At 44.1% G+C, this 25,837-nt stretch overlaps 1 protein-coding gene across 1 annotated transcript in view; it reads left to right on the forward strand.

Annotated features, from left to right (window-relative positions):
• Positions 1-7,165: 7,165 nt before the first annotated feature.
• Positions 7,166-25,837, forward strand: part of SCNN1D (sodium channel epithelial 1 subunit delta) — a 41,924-nt gene continuing 23,252 nt past the window's right edge. The window contains exon 1 of the mRNA XM_084651810.1: positions 7,166-7,237. The gene's annotated coding sequence lies outside the window, so the exon portion shown is untranslated. The remainder of the gene's footprint in view (positions 7,238-25,837) is intronic.

A 25,837-nucleotide genomic window follows, 5' to 3' on the forward strand; every position in this document is an offset into this window, starting at 1 on the left:
AACATGGATATCCCAGTCCCTCCTCCTTATCTTTGTGGTTAAGTAGGTACAGTATTCTACTTTGTGTCTCAGTCTTGCATTGCTGTGATCTCATCAGAATTCATATGCTAAACAAGGTCAAGCCAGACAATACCAAGATGGGAATTTCCCAGGAAAATCGAGTGATGATGTCTCAGAAGATGTCAGGAAGTGATGGAAAACCAAAGTTCTGATCACATGTGGTCATTAAAACACCATGTTGGCTTTACAAACTAGGGATTGTTAAACCCCAATGTCCTTATAAAAAGTCTAACTTGGGCATATATGTTCTGTTTCCCTGTCGTTTCAACAGGAGTAGTTATTTATCACTTCTCTCCCAAAACACTAAAGTGAGCACTGTACACTTTGTATTCTGTGTTGTAATTGAAATCAACATATTTGAAAATGTAGAAAACATCCAAAAACATTTAAATAAATGACTTTCTACTTTATGTATCCGATGAAGTGAGCTGTAGCTCACAAAAGCTTATGCTCAAATAAATTGGTTAGTCTCTAAGGTGCCACAAGTACTCCTTTTCTTTCTGCGAATACAGACTAACACGGCTGCTACTCTGAAACCATTTAAATAAATGGTATTCTAATATTATTTAACAGTGTGATTAATCGTGATTAATTTTTGTAATCACTTGACAGCTCTAGTAATTTTGAAACATTTCAACTTTGACCTTTCAAAATTGTTTCAATTATAGTTAGTTAAAATTTTGAAATGAAATGTCAATTCAAATGGGAAAACTGGAATTTTTCATTTAGAAAATGTCAAAATGGCATGTTTCAACAATTTTTAAACTTCTGAGTCAAGAAATTCATCAAAACTATCCCTTTCCTGCAAGCATCTTTGGTGTTGACAAATTGATATTTTTTGATGGGAAGATGGTTTGCCAAAAAATTCCTGACCAGCTGTCACAGTTCAGGGCCACTACACCTGTATTTCCACTTGTGGTCCACCAAAGGCACTCAGCTTCTCAGCCATTACCTCCCTCAGGTGGAGACTCAGATCTTTTTCCCTCCTGACTTGGGTTTTTCCAAGTTGCACAATTTCCTGTCTACACTGTGATATTCCCAGGAAGTCAGACTGCCTAAACAGGACAGTATCTATACTTTGCTTTCTCTTCAAAGCTATGACGAGGTAATTGTTCACAGTTGTATGTTACCACACAACCGTTTCTAAGCAAGCACATGTATTCTTAAGGTGAAAGGGCTACAGAGAAAACATATTAAAAACAATAAAAGAAACGACAAATGCCAATAAGCTTACCAGAGATCACCCCCAGTCCAGCAAGGGCTCTAGTAGGAGTCAATCCTTCAGATCCAACACAGCAGTCTTTTTGTGGTTACAACTTCATAAGAGCCTTAGTTCAGAACTAACACCCCACATAAATCGGTTAGTCTTTCCTTTATGCCGCTCAGGCCTTTGATCTTGCATCTCTGGGAACAGGTAAGCAGTAGACAATAGTCCTCTTCTCAGGGCATAGCTTCAAAAGGCTGGGGTTTTGCACAACTGGAATTGGGAATTTGCATTCACCTTTCCCTAGAGAATTCCCAGATAAACCACTGATCCTGTTTGTCCATAAGTCTATTCTTGTCTGGCCCATTGTTCAGTCTAGTCCTTTGAAGGCCATAGCACTTCCCAGCATTCACATCTCCCCAGTAGAAAGCTTACATACAATCCTGGCCCTCATTAATTTGTAAATTTTGCATTAACACAATGGACTCCAAAGATACTTAAACATAATTCAGTAAGGTTTTCCAAGGATATTGCAGGAAATTGCCATATCTGTCACACCAGCTCTGTTAGACTCCCTTATACTCCCCAGCGCTTGAGTCTGAAATTGGCTCACAGTTTATAAAGTGCTCTAGGGTTCTTCAGGATAGAAGGAGTTTTATGATCGTAAGTGGTTATAATGCTTCAGGATGAAAGACACTTTATAAATGTAAGGTGTTATTATAATGTATGGGTTTTTAACCTAGATATATCTGACTAATACATTCCCTTTGACAACTCATAATATGTACCTGGTTTTATACCTTTTAACTGGAGTGCAGCTACCTGGTACTTTTCTCACTGTACCATGTCATCTTTTTCTTATTTATCACACTGGAATTTCTCAATAAACATCTAAGTATGGAGAAGAAAGAAGAACCCTGTTGAACCAGATGAGCATGGAGAGGGTAATGAGGCACTCAGAACACCGAAGGATTGTTCTGGATATTCACATTTACCTTTTGAATGTCCCTCAGGCTCAATGTATTTCATGCATATTATATATGAGCCATAGTTAACATACTGGACATATGACTGGAACCTTCTAAACACTAATGACAGTGTATTATGAGAACTGGTATCATAAATGTGTTTAAATGTTTCTTCCCAGTTGTTTTCCAAAATACAAATGAATCACACCACTATGGCATTGCTCTTAGTTTAGAAGTAATTTTGGTTTCCTGTGGTCATGTCTGGACAGGTTTTGGGGGGCCCAGGACAAAATCTAAAACTGAGACACCCCCCCGCCCCAAAAATTACCACTAAGCGGAAGCTGGTGTCCGTGTGTGTTTAGAGACTCAGCCCACAGTGGCACCTCCTCTCCTGCAAGGCTGGGCCCATGCAGGGCAATTCACTAAGGTTTTCAATTTATGTTCTTGAGGGATTAATATGGGCAAGGAGACTTTGACAAAAGCTTTGGGTGCAACCAGTAAATAGTAAGTACATGTCTCAGACAGGAAGGAATTTGGAAAGTGTCAAAGTCCTCAGCAAAAACAATGAGGAGTCCGGTGGCACCTTAAAGACTAGCAGATTTATTTGGGCATAAGCTTTCATGGGTAAAACTCCCCACTTCTTCAGATGCATGGAGTGAAAATTATAGATGCAGGCATAAATATACTGACACATGAAGAGAAGAGAGTTACCTTTCAAGTGGAGAACCAGTGTTAACAAGGCCAATTCAGTCCAGGTGGATGTGGTCCGCTCCCAATAATTGATGAGGAGGTGTCAATACTAAGAGAGGGAAAATTGCTTTTGTAGTGAGCCAGCCACTCCCAGTCCCTTTTCAAGCCCAAATTGATGGTGTTAAGTTTGCAAATGAATTGTAGCTCAGCAGTTTCTCTTTGAAGTCTGTTTTTGAAGTTTTTTTGTTGAAGGAAGGCTACTTTTAAACCTGTTATTGAGTGTCCAGGGAGATGGAAGTGTCCTCCTACTGGCTTTTGTATGTTACCGTTCCTGATGTCTGATTTGTGTTAATTTATCCTTTTACGTAGAGACTGTCTGGTTTGGCCAATGTACATGGCAGAGGGGCATTGCTGGCACATGATGGCATATATCACATTAGTAGATGTCAGCTTTCAGAGTAGCAGCCGTGTTAGTCTGTATTCGCAAAAAGAAAAGGAGGACTTGTGGCACCTTAGAGACTAGCAAATTGAAAGAGCCTTTGATGGTGTGGCTGGTGTGGTTGGGTCCTATGATGATGTCGCTAGAGTAGATATGGGGACAGAGAAGGCAACGGGGTTTGTTACAGGGATTGGTTCCTGGGTTAGTGTTTCTGTGGTGTGGTGTGTAGTTGCTGGTGAGTATTTGCTTCAGGCTGGGGAGCTGTCTGTAAGCGAGGATTGGCCTGCCTCCCAAGGCCTGTGAGAGTGGTGGATCGTTTTCCAGGTTAGGTTGCAGATCGTTGATGATGTGCTGGAGAGGGTTTAGCTGGGGTCTGTAAGTGATGGCCAGTGGTGTTCCATTATTTTCCTTGTCAGGCCTGTCCTGTAGTAGGTGACTTATTGGACCCGTCTCGTTCTGTCAGTCTGTTTCCTCACTTCCCCAGGTGGGTATTGTAGTTGTAAGAATGCTTGATAGGGATCTTGTAGGTGTTTGTCTCTGTCTGAGGGATTGCAGCAAAGGCGGTTGTCCTCAGCATGGAGTGAACGATGGAACACCCTGTGTGGCAAGATCTTATTTGTGGACATGTATGCTATTGTTGTTATAAAGATTGGGATCCCCTGGCAAGTGATATGATCTCCTGACCTAGAGGATACTGAAGGTTAAAGGATAGGGAAACCTCTCTTCTTTCTGTAGATGTTATGCCCTCATGATGACCGAGATGAACTTGAATCACATTAGCTGACCCTCCCTAGATGCCTGAGTCTACTGACCTTCAAGCAAGGCAGATCTTGATGGTCAAGCATTTGTTTGACCAGGGATCACTGATGTGTCTCTATTGATGTTGTGGAAATTTAAAGGAGGTGGCTGAAAACTGAAGGCTGCTGAGTTGAATGTACTGTATGGCTTGTTTTTTCAAATTTATTTTATGCATCAGGATGCCAGAACAGTGAGGGCACTAAAATTATTAAATTATGCTCATTAATTAATACAATCCCTGGATGGATATTGGCAGAGTATGGGGTGAGGATTGGACTGTTGGATGGTGGTCTGAGGTTCAGTTCTATTTAGAAGCATCATCTGGAAGGTTCGTGTGGAACTGTGGCGCTCTGCAATCAAGGGGACCCACGGAAGGATGCGTAGTGTTTGTTGAATGAATGCCTAAGTTTTACAGTGTGTCTTGGATTTGTGCTGGAAATGGCCCACCTTAATTATCATGCACATTGTAGGGAGAATGGTCACTTTGGATGAGCTATTACCAGAAGGATAGTGAGTTTTTGTGTGTGGTTTTTGGGAGGGGGGTGATGGGGTGAGAGAACCTGGATTTGTGCAGGAAACGGCCCAACTTGATTATCATGCACATTGTGTAAAGAGTTGTCACTTTGGATGGGCTATCACCAGCAGGAGAGTGAATTTGTGTGGGGGGGTGGAGGGTGAGAAAACCTGGATTTGTGCTGGAAATGGCCCAACCTGATGATCACTTTAGATAAGCTATTACCAGCAGGACAGTGGGGTGGGAGGAGGTATTGGTTCATATTCTCTGTGTATATATAAAGTCTGCTGCAGTTTCCACGGTATGCATCCGATGAAGTGAGCTGTAGCTCACGAAAGCTCATGCTCAAATAAATTGGTTAGTCTCTAAGGTGCCACAAGTCCTCCTTTTCTTTTTGCGAATACAGACTAACACGGCTGTTACTCTGAAACAGTGTGTCTTGTGCACTTTTATGTTGTGGGCAATAGACATCAAGTCTGGAATCCAATTTAAGGAAAATAAACGTTTAAAACTTTTTAAAAAATAATTGTACGCCATGTTTTTTTACAGGGCACAGGAAGATATTTCTAATCTGTCGTGTTCTTAAAGATAATAAGATGACAGAAATATGTGGGAGCCAGCATCTTAGGTTTATTAATTTTAACTCATCGCTCCATGGTTTTAAAAACCCATTGCCGTGGCAACTGTTTGAAATTTTAGAGAACACAGACCTTTTGTATCAGTTCTGAAAGGTAGTTGTTGCTTTCTTTTTTTTTTTTACTTTGCAAAAAGTATTCGTTAATATCTATCTATCTATCTATCTATCTATCTATCTAGTCCTGGCATGTGGTTAATTCTTTAGCAGTATTGCAAGTTTTCAAAGTGAATGCAAACAAATGGGAGTTTAGTTCTCCGCTCTATTCTTGGATGATGTTGGGCAGCACACTAACACCTTGGTTTCTCCTTTTGTAATATGGGGCGTAGCAGCAGGCCTTGCTCACAGCTATTCATTCACAGAATCCACCTACAAGGGATTATACAGAATGTGGACACCAGAATTCAAAGCCTTCTCTGTGGGTCATTGGTAAAATATTTTCTCCGGAGGAAGTGAGCTCCCCAGGCAAGTTGATGAAAAGGGCAAATCTTGTCTCTGTCACTGTTATCCCTAATGCCTTAGTTAATCACCAGTGACTATCTCTTGACCTGAGCCTGCACCCACATATAAACAGTGACAAAATATGACTCGATGTAAATATCCAAAAATCTCCCTTTCCCTTTCCCTCTCTTCCAAAGCTATGTCTTGATTCACCATAAGTGCCAAGTGGCTCCTTTTGCTGCTTTTGGATGCTCCTTTAAGGAGCATGTATGTAATATAACTATCTCCTTATCCTTTCTTAGCTAGTTAGTCTTGAGAGATAGGGATATTCACAGCAGTGGGGGAGGGGGGAAGAGCTGAATTTTAATCATGGTTCTGCATTGATTTGTTGAGTGACCTCGGGAAAGTCACTTAAGTCACTCTCTGGGCTTGATTCTCAATTGTCCTTCCTCTTATATAGTCACTTAACCCAGTGCAAGATGGGTGTAAAATGCTAACATGGTAGCACAAAGGAGCTGGTTGTGGCTTCCTAATTCTAGGGCCAGCCCCTGTACCCCACGTAAGGCTGATGTAACTTATGCCGTCTCTTTGACGGCCCCAAGGGGCTAGTACATCAGCTGGCATAGTCCTAATATGGTGCTCCCTCCTATGCCAGGGGCTGGGAGGGGGTGGCATAGGACCTGGTTATGCAAGCTACACCTATTCCGTGTGGTGCTCTGTCTCCTTCCAGTAGTGAGTGGGCCATGTACAGAGGCTGATGAGCCTGCTACAGCTTCAGCTAAGAAGGCTGGGTCTTTTAGCTCAGGTGGGTTCCTCATTGCCAATGACCTTCTCAGAGGTGCAGCGATACAGTTACGTTTGCTCTATGCCACCTCGGATTCCTCCCCACTGGGGGAATCTCCAGTTTGGACAGTCACACTGGTTTTTCTGGCCCCTTAGCTTGGCTACTAATGAGATCAAAGATTTGGCACTTTATGTTTGGTGTCAAGATCCTACAGTAATTGGCACTATATAAATGCATACATAGTGCTCTACAAAGGTAGATGCATAATGCAATCTCTGCTCCAAAGAGCATACAGCCTAAAGGCTTGAGTAGCAATAAAACCAAGCAGTACAACATTAATAAACCCAGAGTGGCATGCAATCTCTTTAGCTCAGAAGTTTCCCTGAAGAGGTGGGGCTCAGGGAGAGGCCGGTCCATGCATCAGGGATGGCACCAATTGAAATCAAGGTCAGGAGTGAGCACAAACAACAACTGGGCTTAGAAAAGAAAGAAAATGGGGTGGATCATAGGAAGTGGGAGGGGGTGTAGGAGGAGATTAAGAAAACAGTGTAGGTTGGGGCAGAGCTGTTCCAAGCCTTGGACATGATTTGGGAGAGAATGGGGAACCTGGGAAGGGGCTCAATAAATGAAGAGAAATAATCAGAGCTCCAAGAGAGGAAGGTCATCATGATTGGCAGTATTTTCGATGAGCTGGAGGAGGAAGAGGTGAGGAGGTCACTGCCGTCAGGGCCTGGGACCAGGAGGGATGGGCAGGAAGGGACGGATCTTTGAGATGTTGTAGAAGGAATGACAAGGCGTAGCAATAACCTTGATATGGGGGAAAAATTCCTACCATCATTACATGTGACACAAGATTCAGGGAGCCACAGAGCAGGTTCATCTCTTGGTGAGTGAAGAAGAGAGGCACTGGCATCATTGACTAGCATGATTATTTGTTGTCGGTGTTCTCCAGTCCCTGAACATGGCATTAGGTGTCCCTAGGATGCGGCAGGAGCCATCTTTTGGTAACCTAGATCCTGACCACTTATTGGCCCTCCTTTTCTAATAGGTCTTAAAGTCAATGGGAGATCTGCTCTTCTGTCTAGATGAAGTACGTCTATGGCCTCGTCACGATGGTCTCAGAGTGCCTCACCGTCTTTAATGTGTTTACCCTCCCAGCACCCCCTGTGAAGTAGGGAGGTGCTATTATCCCCAGGCCACATTTGGGTGACTGTGGCACAGACCATCTAAGTGACTTGTCCAGGGTCACACAGGATGTTTGTGGCACAGCAAGAATTGATCCTGAATTTCCCACAGCCCAGGGTAGTGCTCTAGTCACTGGACTATCCTTCTTCTGACTTCAGTAGGGCCAGGATTTCACCTACGGTCTTGAAAAGATCTCAAGGCACGTTTTGTAAGAGTCTGGGTGTTAACCCTAATAGCCTGGCTGGATTCCAAAGCAAGTAATTACATTCTGCCTCCCTAATTTCCCCTGAAGTTTCAAATGTATGTAGCAGTGTGTGTTACTTGCAAACCTGCATTATTGGGCAACGTTGTTTGCTTTTAAACAGCTTGCTGCTTTACAACCCAGAAGTGGTTGCATTTCGGCAATGAGTAAAGGGATCCCTTTCTGAATGCACAGGGTGTTGCCAAGCTTAATTAGTGTTTGTAAATCCAGGGCTGAAAGGTGCTATAGATTTGCCAGGTGAGCTCTAGATCAGCTCTCTGGCAGTTTTCATCTCATTTCCCTTCCAGACTTTCTGTACGTCATGTCCTCAGTCTCCCATTATTCTCCGTGTAGAAACAGGCAGAGTGAGAAAGGTAGGAGATCACTAGGAGACAGGAATGGGCAGAAATTTAAACTTAGGCTCCTAGGCATTTGAGCTCTCTCTGGGCACTGGCGCATTGCCACACAGGAGAATGTTTCTATAACAGATGCGTCTTGATGCTTTTCACTGACAGTTTCTTGGGCTTCCTGGAGTTGGGGGTGGTGAGGAGCATCATGCCCTCCTCATAACACATTTTTAGGTGGATTGCAGTCAATCTTTGTAGAGTTCTCAGAACCCCTTTGTTCCTCAGGTAGTCAGTCCCCATGGTTTCTTTCTGGTGAGAACTGATGCTGAGACTTTTGGGTGCTGGTGAACAGCCTCAGCATTGACTATGATCTAGAGCAGGGTTTCTCAACCCGTGAGTCAGGACTCAAAATTGGAATATTTCAAAGGGTTGTGCAGCAGCTCCTGTGGCTCCTGTCCCAGGGGGCTGGCTGTGCTCCCCTCCCTGCTCCAGACACTGCAGCCTCTGGGGTCCCAGTACCACTCAGGTTTGGCCCAGCCGTCATGATGGTGGGAGTCTGGGTAGGCCAAGTTTGAGTGAGTGGCACTGCAACCCCATGAGCCAGGTCACAACTTCACTCGCACAAATTTGGTCCAGTCGGGGAGGCGGGGTCAAACCTGAGCAACACTGCCACCCCGGAGGTTGCAACGCCCAGAGCCCAGAGCCGAGCCCAGCCAATCCCACACAGCACTGGAGCTGCAAGAGTCACCACTGTGGGGTGAGTGCTGGGCAAGACCCAACCCCCCTGGGGGCAAGATCCAACCAAAATCACCCCAGGGCCTTCACCTCCAGCTTATTTGCTGGGTCACGACAGGCCATAAACATTTACAAATGGGTCCTGAGCCCCAGAAGGTTGAGAACCACGGATCTAGCATTTCGAGTCACAGACCAGACTCTCTTCCTGGCTCTGCCTCCAGTTCACTGTGACTTGGGGCAAATCACTTAACCTTTCTGGGCCTCTGTTTTCCCCATCTATAAAATAGGGCTAATAATGAGATTTATCTACCTCCACCAGGGGCTCGTGAGGCTTAATTAATAATTATCATGAGTTTAAATAATTTCTTCAAACCATTTCCTTGTATATAAACATTCTGTGGGAAGGCAGGTGAGAGGTCTGTTTATACCGCCAGGAGGTGAGAGAGGGGTCTAATCTTGTTTGGTCTTACTGAGGTGTGTTTATTCCTTCAGTTCAGTTCTGGTAAACATGTCTCATTGATGTGCTGATCTCTCATTTCCATGACTGAAAAATCACTCTTGTGGGGCTGGTCAGAGGGTTGCCACATGGAGCATGGCTGGTTGCAGTTGGGGATGGGCAGAATGATGGTTTTAAAGGCATTGGCTGTAATTTCTGCTTTGAACGATGATCAAAGATGATCAAAGGCTGTCTTCTTGCCTCAAAGCTTTCATTGAAGGTGGTTGTGATGAGGCAGGACTTTTGTGCCTGAGATCACAGCACCTAGTAATCTCAACCGTCACTACGGTGACTTGTAACATGCAGCCAGAGAAGACATTGTCTCAATCCTCTAGACACCTGGGTCTGTCATCAACATGCATGAAAGTGGCCTACCTCCCTCCTTGACCTACCTGTGTCTCAGTCATTTACTCATCTGGGGGTCCAGATAAACTGAACTGACTGGCAGGCTGGCAAAGGGAAGACTGGCGAAGCTCCCTGAATTCAGTTTCATCATGAAGACCACGCTGTTCCCATTACTCCTAGGCGTGATGGTTTTGCACAGAAACGGCTTCCCGTGGGCATGTCAGCACGTGAGGAAGGTACAGAAGTTACTTCTCCAGAACTGGGAGCGCTTAGCATGTAAAAAATCAGCTCACCTCCCAGGGCAAGTCCCATCGGCCCTCTTGAATTGAGCCCAAACATCCGGAGTGCGACAAGGAAGCCCTTTTCAAACGCCTCAGAGATGGGGCACTTTGTAGAGAAGCTGGGTCATGCACTGTGATTTACTGTTCGGGATTATCCCCACCATACTGTGATGCCATGGACTCCTGCCTTAGAATAGCATGTTTTCCTCCTGTCTGACAAGATTGTACCTCAACAAACAGGCAAAAAGCAGGTCTTTTCAGTCAGACCACTGTTATATCAGGAAGCCTGAATTTAGCTGCCTGTCTAGCCTGCCTTAGTTACAGAGTACAGAACACTCTGCTTTCCTCTGGGAAGAAATCTACCTCTCAGACACTGGAGGCCAGGGGGTCACACTTCAAAACCTGGTATGACTCAAGACATTTAAACCCAAAGAAACCAGAGGCATGTAATAGAACTGAATTCTTATAGGATGGTGTTTCCTGAGCTGTCAGCGTACACACCCTTCCGCTTTTCCTCAAATCTGTCACACAGCTTGAGACCAAGCTCAGCCCACCTACATATTTCAAGCTTTCTAGAGGCAGCAAGCCTCCTAGGATCAAGACCTGTTTGTTTATTTTGCATGACTCACTTGAGCACTAGTTTCCTCCCCAAGGGACATGGTTCAAAGCAATTGCTTGGCACTTTAAAAATTAAACTGGACAAGACACTAGTTAACCATCCAGCAATGGCAGGGGGAGAGATCAGATGACCCAAAAGGTCTGTTCTCTCTTTAGAGTCTGTTATTCCTTAGCAAAGCCATAGATGGCAACAAGTGATGTTTAGCAAAGAGGTCATATTGGCTCCCCTGCAAACATCAGGGGGATCTCAGACCTGTGATATAATGAAAAATACCCTGAATTCCTTTTAAGCTTTGCTTCCCTTGATCCTAAAACCTTGTCATCACCATGACCACAGAAGACCATTCTGCTTATCCCTCATTCCATTTCCTTCCTTTGAAGGAAAGGTACAACAAGAAAGGAATGTAAACATTGTCACATCTTTGACACCACAATGTGGACAGAAGATTTGAAATGCAGAATAGCCACAGCTGGTATGGGATTACACCCTATCATGTGATACAATACAGCCTCAAGTAGAGTGATTCAGTAAAGACAAATAAAAGGTAGTGAAGTGGCTTCTGCTGTTTCCTGTCCAAGATAAGTCTAGGTAACTCTTTCAGTTCATACATGGACAATGACAACGCCGGAAGAACCAGTTTCCAGTGGTGAAAGAGAGTTACTGCACTTACAATAGATAGTTGAAGATATTAGAAAATGAGAAGTCAATGGGATGCCACCGGTGATTTTAAAGTCCAGCATATCCAATGTGCTTTGCTAGGTCAGGGCTTTGGCAGGGGATGAGATGCTAAACAGGAAAGTAATTGTGAAGCTGAAAACTATGCTCCTGCAAATGTTCAGAATTGAGTTCGCTTATTCAGATCCAAATCTGTTGCCTATTCAGCAGATAGCTACGCATGCCTGATTACCAGATTTTATTTACTGCGGATGATGAGAGATTCCAAAGAGTTGAAGATTTTAGAGGGGCCTTACTTATGCAAAATTTGCAAGGATACAGTGAAAACAAATCAGTCCCTGCTCTTTTGTACCCTGTTCCACAATAAAAGAAGATGGCAGACAAGTGATGAAATTAAATGGCAACAACCTTAAGCAACAAAAGGAAGTATGTCTTTGTTCACAGTATAGTCAGTCTGGGGAATTCACTGCTGCTGGGGGTCATCCATACAAATACGACAGCTGTAGACAGCCACTAATATCATATGTACAGTTGTTTTGCAAGTCAAGACTATGATAAAGGTACTAATATTTCATGTTTTAAGGCCGTAAGCAGAGCACTTGCAAAACCAGGAAGGAATTTCCCCCTGTATATAGCATTGCTCAATTGTCTAGGTAACTTATGTTTCTCACTGCCTCATGGCCTAATCATCGTGTATCAGCCACTGGTAGAGGCAGGGTATTGAGCTAGATCAACCAATTGCCTGATGCGATGTGGCAGTTCCTATCTATTCAGAGTCTATTTCTTCAAACATACCCACCAATTTACTCTCAATCACAACTGCACAGCCTAATACCCCAAACATTCGTGCACAATGTGTCAAATATGCTATTATGATTGCTGTTTCTATGGCATCGCAGTTATGCACGACACTTTACAGGCATGCAAGAAGATAAGGTCCCTTCCCAAAGGAGATTCCAGTGTAAGTCAGACAGAAAACACAGGGTGTAATAACAGGACATGATGAGTTGTCATGCATTTAGGGAGACAGCACCTCAGAGAAACAACAGTAACAATAGAAGGGCAACTATTCTTGGAAGAGCAATATTTAGTTTAGATTACGCAGCTACTGCATGTTCATGCATTAACAATGAAACACGTCTTCATGCAATAACACTAATATCCTCCAAAGGCCACAATGGTTTTCTAGTTACTTGCAGGTGTAATTAAAGGTATTAACTCATCTATAATGCGTATGTGATTAGGGTCCTAGGTATTTAAGAACCAATTTCCTATGTCCATCCAAGATTCTCTGGGTATGTCTAAACTGCAGCTGGCAGCGAGACTCCAGGCCCAGGTAGGCAGACTTGTGATAGCAGGGCTCATGCTGCTTCAGCAGTGGCCTGGGCTCTCAAGCCTACCTGGCCCCTGGGGTCTGAGCTCAGGTAACTAGCCTGAGTCCGCAACGTCCATAGTCAGTCAACATCAGCATTCAGGGGCCCCAGGTCCCCTCTTCCTGGACTTCACTTCTCTTTCCTTCCTTCCTTCCTTCCTTCTGCTCAGTTTCGCCATCTTGGTCTGCTTGGAGAGCAAACTATTAAGAGAGGACCGTGCCCTTTTATAACTTCCAGTTCCTTCTGTCATGTGACATTTCTGGTCATCCTCAAAGTCCCCATTAGGTGATCTGTTTCTTGAAGTTTGGCCATATTCTTTAGCATATCCATTGTATTGCCAGTGCAAAGTTATTCATTGTTAATGACCCTTAACTGCTCCCCACTGTTTGCATTGTTTGAACACCTCTTAGAATGTCAGTCTAAGATGGAGATAAAAAGCCAACAAAGAAGGCACAAGTACTCTCTTATGATCAACTGGTGCTCACACAACAAAGTGGAGTTTGTCATTTGATATAGACTCATACAGACCAATACTAAATCTTCATTACCCCCCTGATACATTGGTATCTCCCTGTATATTAAGGCCAGAGACTCATCAAGAGGGGAGACCATAGTGCATCATGGGAGATGTAGTCTGACCAGGGAGCCCAGCCTATAAAGGAGAATGAGATACCTGAACTACAACTCCCATGAGGTACGATGGTGGTATTTCTGAATAAAAGTATTTCAGTTTTAAAATTTTTGCCACAAGTCAAATTTTTCTGTGGCGGGACCCTCCTCCCCCCATTTTCCAGCCTGCTATCTTATTAACTGATAAGTGAAGCTATATGGGAGGCACCTGAAACCCACAGATTAAAAAGCTGTTCTTGGCAGAAGTGTACATTGGTAACAGATATCATCAGCTTGTGAAACTCCTCACAGCAAGAGGTCATAGAGTTCAATACCTTGGCTAGATAATTTAATCACCACGAGTAACAGCTGTAGTTTACACATGGTGAGATAAGGTTAATCCAGCTTTATGCCCCTTGGTATTAGCTGACACCTGCCGGGATCAAGAAAGCACTGAACACAGTTGGCTTGCGTTACTATGTTTTCTTTCCTCATCTTTCTCTGAATTACCAGCTTTTCGCTGCAGACAGAAGAGAAGTTAAAATAGATTCTATGGCCAGAAGCAGAGATGACTTGATAGTGGGAGGGCAGAGTGAGGGCAACCAGCTTCAGCAGTGTTACTGAGCATTCTCAGTACAAGCCAAGTAGCAAATCGGGGGGGGGGGCATGTGACCACCGCATACCCCCCCACAAGTGTCACCTCTGGCTGGAAGGGACAGCTCTGATCATCTAAGATAACCTCTTGTGTAACATAGGCCAGAGAACTTCCCTGAAATAATTCTTGTTTGAACTAGACCATATTGTTTAGAAAACCATCCAATCTTGATTGAAAAATTGCCAGTGATGGAGAACCCACCCCAACCCTGGTAAATTGCTCACTACAGAGCTCCTCAGATGTATGGTAGCACCCTACAAAACAGGAACATAGAGTTGGTCCTACCAGATCACACACACCATTAGTCTTTGGATAATTAATAATTGGAACAATTTACCAAGATACATTCCTGTCTGCTATTTAATATTTCCATCACTGCCTCAACATGCTCGTCTTTGGTATTTAGTATTTCCATGATTACATTTCTGTGGACATCCATAGTACCGTGTGTACAGTGGTAGAACGTTATTACACTCTGCTGGCTTACCAGATAGGTGTATGCCATGCAGAGCATTATAATGTCTCTGGTGTCATTTCAGCGTAACATCTGCACAATTAGATTATTTCTGAATAAAACTCCACAAATAATCACTTGCAAGAAAATTATTTGCATTTTGTAATGGACTTTTGTGTGTGCACCTTCTTTTCTCGAATTGCTCTGTTAAGCATTAATTTAGCACTGGTGGAAGGTGTTGGATTGACAATCCTGCTGACTTCCAGTCCTCTATTTAGACACAAAATAAATATGGTACATGTAGCTACATTGCCCCACAAATGTGTCCCAGCCCTAACCAGAGGTCTTGAGTGGTGGAAGAGTAATTCAGTTTTCATGGCCCTTTCAGTCTCTGCTAAGATTTCAACAGTGCTAATTGAAGTGGTGTTTGATTTTATGATATGGACACATGTTCACTAAGAACTGCACTAAGACCACTAAATTCACTTCACAAGGACCGCGGAGCAACCATCAGCTGGTCCCAACTTACAATTATTACATGCCTTGCATAGATCTGAACTGGTGAAATAAGCAGAAGGCTGTTTTATCCTTTTACCAATGCCCTGAGCCACCTGGTTATTCCTACCCTCGATTTCTAGTTTTCTCTACTTCTTATATTTGTGGGGTTTTACACTGTATTGAGTGGTCGTTTTGTCCTAGAGCATTTACTTCGCTAATAACATTAGTAGAGCTGATCACATAATTTAAATAAATAAATAACCCCCGCCCAATTAATAAATATTTTGAGAAATAAAAGCACTATGTTTGGTTAGCTCTAATTTATGGGGTCATATCTTTTTTTTTATTATTTCTTATTTATATTATGATAGCATCTAAAAGCCAGGGTTGGCCCACACTGTGCTAGGCACTGTATCTATCCGCCTATTGTAGAGTTGTATACTGTGAACCATCACCATAGTACAAGAGCACTGTACACACACAGAACAGGAGACAGTCCCCTATCCTGAAGAGCTTGCAATCTAAAAGACAAGACAGACACATAGATACAGATAGACAACTGAACACAATCTGCCAGAAATACAGTGGAATGCTTTAAATATTAATACATTTGTTTAATTAAAATGAGTATTAATTATTACATCTTTATGGTGTATTAATGATTATTTATGATTTGTAAGTAGTCAGTCAACGGGCAGGTGGTCACAGAAATGACTGTGAATCCTGAAAATTACCATCAGTTTTGACATAATGGTTCATCCAAAAATTTGTACCTGAAGCTCATTATTATTATTCATTATTTGTATCACTGTAGCGCCGAGGGGCCCTCGTCATGGACCAGGACCCCATTGTGCTAGGTGCTGTACAAACAGAACAAACAGGCAGTTCCCATTATTTGTTATTCTTTATTTTTAATGATAAAGTAATCCAGCTAGGGGAGAAGAAACCATACCATGTGACACAAGTGGCCAGCCAGGCCATATGACTAGCAGTTAGTCAAAGCAAACAGTTTCTGAATGATTTCTAGGCTAGAAACTGTTGATTCCAAACTATTGGGAACTTACAAACAATGAACATGTTTACAGAAATCAGGATCCCTTCCTAAAAAATTTGCTCACCAATAGAGGCTCTGGCTTCCTAATGAATTTTATTCGTACTTCTGATCATTAGCACTTGAAGCAAAACTGCTGCTGACAAGCAGTTTCAAAAGTATAATCTTTCAGTGATGAATGACTTCTTGCTTTGCTGACTTGGCACTGAGTAATGCACAGGATACACTGAGCTCTGGCTTGAGCTGTGAATCTTTCTGTGCCAGATGTGGCAATTTCCTGCAATATCTTTGGGAGATCTCACTATATCACGTTTATGTATCATCTGGGTCAGGATTTGTCTGTGATTCCTTGGGAGAGGATGACCTCAGCCCATCAGGAGCTAAGAACAATGTGAGATGATAAGTTAAATTCACTCAAGTTTTAACGCCTCCGCAGAGGTAGTGCCATCTGGAGAGGCTCGCACATATTGGTTCACACTGGATTCTAAAGAGACCAACAAAGAAAGGATTTTTTAATTAACAGCCTTGGTTTAAACCAGTGGCTCTCAAACATTTTTACTGGTGACCCCTTTCACATAGCAAGCCTCTGAGTGCGACCCCCCCCTTATAAATTAAAAACACTTTTTTATATATTTAACACCATTATAAATGCTGGAGGCAAAGCGGGATTTGGGGTGGAGGTTGACAACTTGCGACTCCCCATGTAATAACCTCACGACCCCCTGAGGAGTCCTGACCCCCAGGTTGAGAACCCCTGGTTTAAACTGACTCAGGGCCTTCTTTGTGATCCAGCAAATGGACAGAACCTTCTGTTCCAGGGTGGGGATGGGGGACAATCCTTGGAAGGACTGACACCTACAAGAGTCCAATGTGGAGTTGGACTGATCCCTGGTCGGCTTATTAGCATAAGTTCTTTCATTGTTTTTAATATGTTTTCTCTGTAATGCTTTCACCTTAAGCAGAAATGGGCTTGCTTAGAAAGAGCTGTGTGGTAACTCATAACTGTGGGCAATTACAACTGTTCATAGCTGCTGAGGAGAAAGCAAAGCACAGACACAGGCCTGTTTAGGCAGTCTGGCTTGCTGGGGCACTCACTGTGCAGACAGGGAACTCTGCAGCTTGGGAGAACCCCCGTCAGGAGAGAAAGAGACGTGGGTCTCTGCCCAAGAGAGATGATGGCTGAGGAGTCTGAGCCTAGTGGTGCCCTTACTGGACCACAGAGAGGTGAATACAGGTGCAGTGGCCCTGAACTGTGACACCCTCCTGTTCCACTGCACTCTTTCAGCCACCGTGGTCTTTGCCGTTGCTAAGACATTCAAATAAATGACTATTTAATATGGACTGAGTGCTAATAGGCTGCTTGATTTTATAGGCATATAGACGTTCACACAGCCCTTGCTTTCAAGAAGATGATGATCCAGCTGAGACATAGGCAAAACACTGCCGAGACATATAACACCCCAGATTTGTGCTGGAAATGGCCCACCTTGATTATCATACACATTGTAAGGAGAGTGATCACTTTAGATAAGCTATGACCAACAGGAGAGTGGGTTTGTGGGGGGTGGGGGTGGGGAGAGAAAACCCGGATTTGTGCTGGAAATGGCCCAACTTGATTATCATACACATTGTAAAGAGAGTGATCAATTTAGATAAGCTATTACCAGCAGGAGAGTGGGGTGGGGGGAGAGAAAACCTTTTGTAGTGGTAAACACCCATTTTTTCATGCTTTGTGTATATAAAAAGATCTTTTATACTTTCCACAGTATGCATCCAATGAAGTGAGCTGTAGCTCACGAAAGCTTATGCTCAAATAAATTGGTTAGTCTCTAAGGTGCCACAAGTCCTCCTTTTCTTTTTGCGAATACAGACTAACACGGCTGTTACTCTGAAACCCCAGATGATGGCACAGGCCCTGAAAGGTGCTGAAACCTTGCAGACGTCATGGTGGGTAAGAGGGAGATTATTTGGAGCTAGCCTATGAATAATACTTTGAACTTGTTGATGCTCACAAGGCTTCTGGGCATCTTAAAAATAAATGTATGCATTACAAATGACCAAAAATAGGCCAGTATGCCCTAAAATCTTGCCATAGACTCCAAAGAGAGACTGCTGAATTGGAATTAGTTTGCAAACTGGATACAATTAACTTAGGCTTGAATGAAGACTGGGAGTGGATGGGTCATTACACAAAGTAAAACTATTTCCCCATGTTTATTCCCCCTCCCCCCGGCCCCCCGGCTGTTCCTCAGACGTTCTTGTCATCTGCTGGAAATGGCCCACCTTGATTATCACTACAAAAGGTCTCCCTCCCCCCGTTCTCCTGCTGGTAATAGCTTACCTTACCCGATAAATTTGTTAGTCTCTAAGGTGCCACAAGTCCTCCTTTTCTTTTTATAATGAAAACCGTGTCCCAGCCTCCATCTTGCATTAAACAGAAACAACAACATGTAATGAAGAGTCTGATGCCCATAGCATTCGGTGTCATCTCACATAGGGAGGAGAATTCTCCTAACAGCAAAGAACCATCTGTCCCCTTCAGGACTGTTCTTTGGCATAGTGAGCGGATCCATCTGGTGTTGACCTCTTTTGTCATTGCTGGTTATAGGGCAGTGGAGAATCCCGCAAGCAGAGACGTCCCATATTATTTTCGGGAGGGGGAGTGGTTAAATGCTACTGGTACAAGATGTTTCAGAGTAACAGCCGTGTTAGTCTGTATGCGCAAAAAGAAAAGGAGGACTTGTGTAGCCAGTCCAGGTCATAGTGTTATTGATCCTCACGGGCTGAGGCCCATGTGCAGTTGGCATTGTGGCCTTATGTCAAAGACAATAATAATTAGACAATACCCATGCTTTAAGTCAGAGGCAACGTGTGCTTGGTAATTGCTTATAACTAATTGCTGCCAGAATTAACTGGAAGGCTCCAATGAGGAATACCAGGAGAGGTGCGGGGGGGGGGGGAGGAGGAGAACAGAGTGCTCCAAGATCCATGCAGCTGTATCGTGCCTGGCATCACCCACGTACAGTTTATCCCAAGACATTTTTCAAAATGAAAGAATACAAAATGTGGCTTAAGTGACAGTACACAGCAGCAAAATGCTTTGCTGTGAGGAGGGAATTACAGCATCCTGCCAATGGCGAGGGAGAAATTAGAAGGCACAGGTAAGGCAGAAAAGACCCTTGAGTCTTATTTACACAAAGGCTCCTTTACACCCCTCTGGCAATGTAAAGGGAGGGTAAGTTACAGTTGCACCAATTTTAAGGTCTATGAGCAGAAGCACTGCAACCGGAACCGTGTAAAAGGGCCCTCGTGTGGGATCAGGCTGAGGATCACATTGATCCTGATTTACACCAGTACAGGGACAATGACACGTGGAAAGAGGTTGAGTGTCCATGAGAGTGAGAGATTTACACCAGCCAAGGATTTGTCCCAGGGACTCTTGCAGGTGGTGGAAGAAGCCAACAGCAGTATGAAGGTGAAAGGTTTCAGTAGTGTTTAGCCAGCTGTTCGAATATACGCAGACTTCTAAGCTCCGGGCCTTTAGCCCAGGAGTCAACAGAGATGAATTGCTGGTTATATCTTAAAAAAGCAGCCTTTTATTTATTTCAGTGTTTTACAGTGGCAATTATTCACACTGAAGCAATTAACCAGCAACACCAAACCAGCAATAATAACAAATACTTACATACCACCTTACATCTGCAAAGCACTGTAAATATTGACTAATTAATCTTCACAACAACACTCCTGCAAAGTAGGTGTCATTATCCTATGTTAGTGATGGAGAAAGAGAGGCAAAAAGAGGGGAAATGACTTGCCCAAGACTGCCCAGGGAGTGCATCTGAGAACTGATTGGTTCTCAGGCCTTTGTTTAGGTCACTTGACCATGCTGCCATTCATGCCACAGACTCTGCCTGTGTTCCCTTGCGTGTATACTTTCAAGTGTTTTTTCCCCCTCCTCATTGCTTCTTCTCATGCAACTCTGGCGGACAGGGAAGTCCTAGTGCTGTGAGGGCACACGTTGCTCGTTATTGTAAATAGACTATTTCTCTCAAGTACTTACATGGCCTCCATCACCATCGTATCTGTGCGTCTCACAATTTTTAATGTATTTATCCTCAAAACACCCGATGAGGCAGCGCAGTGCTATTATGCCCATTTTGCAGGTGGGGAACTGAGACCCAGAGAGACTAAGTGACTTGCCCAGGAAGTCCATGGCAAAGTAAGGAATGGAAGCCAGGTCTTCCAAGCCCAAAGCCGGTGCCCTAACCACCAGACATTCCTTCCTACTCCACCTCAGATGAAGTGTTTTTTGAAACAAGGCCATTTCTGCAGGGCGCCAAGATACTTTTTGGACAACAGATGCTTAGCCCTTAAATGCAGAGTTTTAGAGCACTCTAAATTTCCTGCCTTTGCTTGGTTTTGTATTGAGCTGATTGACTGAGTTCGATGTGAAAACAACCACTCCTAATTTTTTGGTTCGTTAGCACTCATCGACTAGGATATTAAAAAAAATTAAAGTTGCTCATGAACTGTTCATATGGAATATTCAGTGCTCCTTATTCACGGCATGGGATTAGACAATGAAGTCACATGGTGTTGTTTTTGTTTCTTGATTGGTTGATACTTTTCAAGCATGAGAATAATGACCAGCAAATGACTAAGAGCAAATCCTCTTGTTTATTCATGAACACTCTGCTTTACATGTGAACAAGCATTCCCCAGACATCCCTGAGAACAAATCTCATGTGTACAATCACTCATGACTAAACCAAACACCCCTTTGGGATTTTAATGAAACTTGGCAAACACTTTGTGCAGTATTCACAAAGCTCTAGTTTTGGGTCAAGCCTTATAATTTTACATATAAGGTTTTGGATTGAATTGATTGTTTTTTAAACAAAGAGATCCAGGTTACAGAATGACCTCTTCTCCGATTCAAGACATTTGCTAAACCAGGATGCTCTCTTTTGGGGATGTCCTAATTAAGAGGTTTCAGAGTAGCAGCCATGTTAGTCTGTATCTGCAAAAAGAAAAGGAGGACTTGTGGCACCTTAGAGACTAACCAATTTATTTGAGCATGAGCTTTCGTGAGCTACCAGCTCACTTCATCGGATGCATGCCGTGGAAAATACAGTGGAGAGATTTTATATACACAGAGAACATGAAACAATGGGTGTTACCATACACACTGTAACCAGAGTGATCAGGTAAGGTGAGCTATTACCAGCAGGAGAGGGGAAAAAAAACAAAAAACAAAAACCTTTTGTAGTGATAATCAAGGTGGACCATTTCCAGCAGTTGGAAATGGCACACCTTGATTATCACTACAAAAGGTCCGTCCCCCCCCACCCCCCCGGTAATTATTAGTATGCTTGAAAGGTTTGAATGCCAATAGTGTGCTCAGCACTGTCCAAACATATAGGACAGTATGGTTCCAGACTCCAGGACTTTACAAATTATAGACTCAGATACAAATAGGACATCTTGTGATGGGGAAGGTTCGGGGACGGTGCTGCTGGAATCTTGTAGAGGTCATTGATGAAAGTTTAATGTCCCCATTGAACATAAACAGGTCACCCTGTGGATCAAAAGCATTAGTCTGTGGTGTCTGTGCACACAACACAGCCCTTAAATAGTTAGTCCCTTTAGTGCTTTGTTAATTACTGTGTTTTTCCCTTACACCCTTAGTACATAGTTTCCTCATTCCCCTCCTCCATGGTAGCTGCACTGTAGAATCTCTTCCTCTTGTTGGCATCTGCTGTAAGAACATAAGAACGGCCATAATGGGTCAGAACAAAGGTCCATCTAGCCTCGTATCCTGTCTTCAGACAGTGGCCAATGCCACCAGGTGCCCCAGAGGGAATGAACAGAATGAACAGAACAGGTAATCATTAAGTGATCCGCCCATTCCCAGCTTCTGGCAAACAGAGACTAAGGACACCATCCCTGTCCATCCTGGCTAATAGTCATTGATGGACCTCTCCCTCAAGAATTTATCTAGTTCTTTTTTGAACCCTCTTATAGTTTTGGCCTTCACAACATCCTCTGGCAAGGAGTTCCACAGGTTGACTGTGCATTGTGTGAAAAATACTTCCTTTTGCTTGTTTTAAACCTGCTGCCTATTAATTTCATTTGGTGACCCCTAGTTCATGTGTTATGAGAAGGAGTAAATAACACTTCCTTATTTGCTTTCTCCACACCAGTCATGATTTGATAGACCTCTAAAATATCCCCCCGAGTCGTCTCTTTTCCAAGCTGAAAAGTCCCAGTCTTATAAATCTCTCCTCATATGGCAGCTGTTCCATACCTCTAATAATTTTTGTTGCCCTTTTCTGAACCTTCCAATATATCTTTTTTTGAGATGGAGCGACCACATCTGCACACAGTATTCAAGATGTGGGCGTACCATGGATTTATATAGAGGCAATATGATATTTTCTATCTTATTATCTATCCCTTTCTTAATGATTCCCAACATTGTGTTCACTTTTTTGACTGCCGCTGCACACTGAGTGGATGTTTTCAGAGAACTATCCATAATGACTCCAAGATCTACCTTGAGTGGTAACAGCTAATTTAGACCCCGTCATATACATTTTATATGTATAGTTGGGATTATGTTTTCTAATGTATATTACTTTGCATTTATCAACACTGAATTTCATCTGCCGTTTTGTTGCCCAGTCACCCAGGTTTGTGAGATCCTTTTGTAGCTCTTTGCAGTCTGCTTGGGACTTAATTATCTTGAGTAGTTTTGTACCATCTGCAAATTTTGCCACCAATGGTTCCTAAGGAATGAGCCGGAGGTTGCTGGTATCACATGCTTGAATAATTCCAGTGATTCCTTTTTGCTTGTGGCACTCAGGTTCTGTTCCTCTCCTATATGTGTCTGACATTTGCTCCCACAGCTTGGACAATGCAGAGGCGGGGCAGCCATGAGGAGGGTCTTTCACTCCTGTCCCCAGCAGAGAGAGCCATAGAACATCTCGATTCCTTCCCCTGGAGGCTGGGAGAAGGTAGCTGCTGGGATAATTTGATCAGTAGGAGGGAGACAGAGTCAGTGACTGAAAGGCTGCTGGCTGGGTCTTGCGGGCTGGGAGCACTGATCAGCATTCTTCTCGCTCTGCCAGACCTGGTAACATCAGCATTCCCAAAAGATTACAGTAACCATTGCAGATACTGTACTTGAGCATGGCTGGAGAGGATATCTGATTGGGGTGATGACCCAATACTGGTAATGACTGGGTGGAGGTGAGGCAGGTATAAAGGCCTGTGAGAAAGGAACACAAAGCGCAGAGAGCAGGAAGAGGGGAAATAACAGCTGTTGCTCAGGAGGAATGAGAGGCGCAACTGCTGAGATCTTATTCAGACAGGTGAGTGTCTGCAGATGACTGTCAGGTGAGCTGGGGTTTATTAAGGTTTTGCTTGTCTATGGCTGCATTTCTCCACTGGAAACTTCTGTGTGGGGGCTGAGTGAAGGGGAGGGATTGTGATCTGTTGATCATAAGGAGGTGGAGGCAAGGCAGGTTCAAACACCTTGTGTTCTCAGAGCGCCAAACCAGCGAAGGAGCAGCAAGCACCGGAGTTCCCAGAGGAAATTCTGGGAAGCAGACAGGCTGGAACCCTGAGAGATTCCAGCATGGGAGGAAGGCACATGAAAAAACACCAGCCAGGAGAGGGAATGGCTGGGGAAGGATCAAAGGCAGCCCTGTGGAAGTTGGGCAATGTCTGAAAGCTCATCAGGGCAGGGACTGTCTTTATTTTGCCTCACACCCAGCACTGAGCATGCGGTGAGCACTTCAGTAAGATGTAAGTGTGAATAAGGTTCCTCTCTCCAATGCAGGAGCAGGCGTATGAAGTGCAAATCTGTTTCCTCTCTGGGAAAAGAAGGCGGAGGGTTTCCAATGGTAGGGTTTTCACTGGGAGACAACACATCGAGCAAAGCTTAGCGGGTGACAGACAGAGTCCAAGCATGGGATAGCCAACCAGCAAGAGTAGAGAGGAAATATCCATGGAGGCTTTCATCCTAGCTGCCCAGGGAAGGTCTTCTGCTGAGGAGGAACACACCGGCACAACCAGTGACCAAGAAGCCAGCACTGTAAATGGAGTCTCTGCAAAAACAGAAGAGGCAATTCGTGCTGATTTCACTGTGAGGAAACCTGGCTCAAGACAATAGTGTTGGTATGCTGCCTTCCACAAGCTAGGAGCAAAGATGTGGGGAGAAGGGTGGAGAGTAGCTCGGAGCATTCTGAGGAATAACCACTCAGTACTGTCCACCGCATGGAATCGAGTGATGTAAGTAAAGCAAGTCATGGTAAAATCAAGGATTATTTCAGGGGCCCACAAGCAGGAGGGAGAATGTGTAAGACCTTGATAGGTGTTTTCAATGTGACATGGCACCAAAAAAGCCAATGAATGTCATCTTGGAAGCTGCAAGTTCAGTCTGGGCTCCTCAATGCAAGAAAGATCTTGGAACTGAAGGGAGAGCAGAAAAAAGGTTACTAAAGGGGCCTAACCTATACTGAAGTCAACAGCAAAATTCCCCACCGAGCTGCAAGATTAAGTCCAAAATGCTTTGTGGGCAAGAGGGATTGATTTAGGTGGGGGGAGAAAACCAATCTAATCGGCTCTGTCAGACCTACATCAACTTTATTTTCTCTGTTCTTTGTGGTATCTCTTGTTCTGGATATTTTAAAACCAGACTGAATGAAACATTAGTAAATGAGCTGTAGAGAACCCCCCAGTCTTGGCCAGAGGGATGGGCCAAATGACATCACAGATACACAGTTCTATGCTGGGTTCTCTCAGCTCCAGGCTGCTGCTGAGAGCAAACGGTTATTAGGGCTAGGCAAGCAAAATATTCAATCTGCTGACTATTGTCTGGTATTGTTTAGCTGAGTTGGAGCTAATATGGCTGAATATGAGAGTAATTTCCTCTTCGGAGGGCTGTGACGGTGGGAGGGGGGCTCCACTCACTGCTAGTCGGGCTGCTCTGGGGATTAGCTCATCAGATCGATGCCCCTTCTCATGGTTGCACACGATCACTCTGTCTCTTTCTCAGCCTCTCTCTCAGTCGAGGAACCGCAGCAGCCTCTTCATGACTTAGCCCTCTGGCCAGGTCCCCCCTTCCGGGGTACAGTCCTTCAATTCTCTGTCACTCCCAAGCAGTCTTCCTGTTCACTGCCAAGCCAGTCTCTTCCGTACCCTCTCTGGCTGCTAGGGGAATCCAGGCCCGGCCACTACTCCGGGTTCCGCCGACTACTCCCGAAATTCTGGGCTTTTCTCTCCCAGGCCTCACTACTCCTTCCCTCAACTGTTTCCTACCCCTCCTGATTCCCCTCCCTAGTACCAGCCCAAACCCTCCTCCTCCTTCTTCCCAGGGCGTGACTGCCCTTTTCCCACCAGCCCCTGTCTGTTCCCAGCTTCCTGGCTTTATAGGCCCTACCTGTTCCTGCATAGCTGAACCTGCTTGCAATCAATTCCCTGCTCCCCGACTCTCCTTTCCAGGTGCAGCTTGTGGAGTTAATAGGCCTACCTGGCCACTTTCACCCTTTCCAGTCCTGTGTGGGAGTAGACACCTCATCACAAGGATGTAGCCAATTTCCATCTGACATGCACCATCTAGAAAGGAAAGTTAGAGAATGAAAAATGATCATTTGAGGGCTGCTTTCCCTATGTGCCTGAGCCCCTTGGAAGGAGCATTGATTGCGGACGATACCAAGCAGGTGCTTTGCAAGT

Source organism: Lepidochelys olivacea (assembly GCF_965140295.1).
Source record: "Lepidochelys olivacea isolate rLepOli2 genome assembly, chromosome: 18".
NCBI lineage: Eukaryota > Metazoa > Chordata > Testudines > Cheloniidae > Lepidochelys > Lepidochelys olivacea.